The sequence below is a fragment of the Mandrillus leucophaeus genome, unplaced genomic scaffold, assembly GCF_000951045.1.
Source record: "Mandrillus leucophaeus isolate KB7577 unplaced genomic scaffold, Mleu.le_1.0 Scaffold134, whole genome shotgun sequence".
In the NCBI taxonomy this organism is placed as follows: domain Eukaryota; kingdom Metazoa; phylum Chordata; class Mammalia; order Primates; family Cercopithecidae; genus Mandrillus; species Mandrillus leucophaeus.
Genome location: NW_012101299.1, coordinates 3,124,287 through 3,125,157, shown reverse-complemented (window position 1 = coordinate 3,125,157; position 871 = coordinate 3,124,287).

The window sequence follows — 871 nt, the reverse complement described above, 5'->3', positions numbered from 1 at the left end:
GGAATGAATTCTAACTTATTAAAAAATTGAGAAAATCAGAAAAATCAATGCTCAGGAAAGGGAGGGATTAGGGTAGCTCCAGGAATCTCTGCAGGGGAATCCTGTGGACTTCCCACTAAGTGCCACCATCAGATGCATTGGCACTCACTGTCTTCTGTTTATTTGCACTCAAGGTATAAGTCCCATGACAGAATTCCATTGCTTCATTTCCTCTGGTGCTCACCCAGTGGGTCTGCCACCTGATTGGGGAGGTAAGATGCTATGATCAACCCAGGGTGTTTCACATGCCTTCCCTGTGGCCAAGAGATAGGACTTGCTACCTGAACAGGGTCAGGAGGGGTTGCTAGGAAGACTAAAGACACAGCCACGGTATGGTCCACAGCTTGGCCACCTAGCGCATATCACACTCTCTTCTTTGTGCTGATGTCCACGTCACCCCCACCTCCGCCCTCAACATAATGGAGTCCTGCTGCTCCAACTGCAAATGTGCTCACTTTCTCACCCGTGGAAGGAAAACCCAAGGTTATACACAACCCTCTCACCCACAGTTGGTGCTGTGGAGTCCTGGCTCTCCAGGTGGACGGTCTCGACTGATGCCCATCCCATGGCGATCCTAGCAGGATCCTGCCTGTGGAATACATGGCACATTTTGCCAACATCAATGCATTATATATATATACACACACACACACGTGCACACACACACGGTGTATATAAATTATATATATACACACATGATGTATATAAATTATATCTATACACACACAAGATGTATATAAATTATATATATATACACACGATGTATATAAATTATATACACACGCACGATGTATATAAATTATATATACACACGATGTATGTAAATTATATA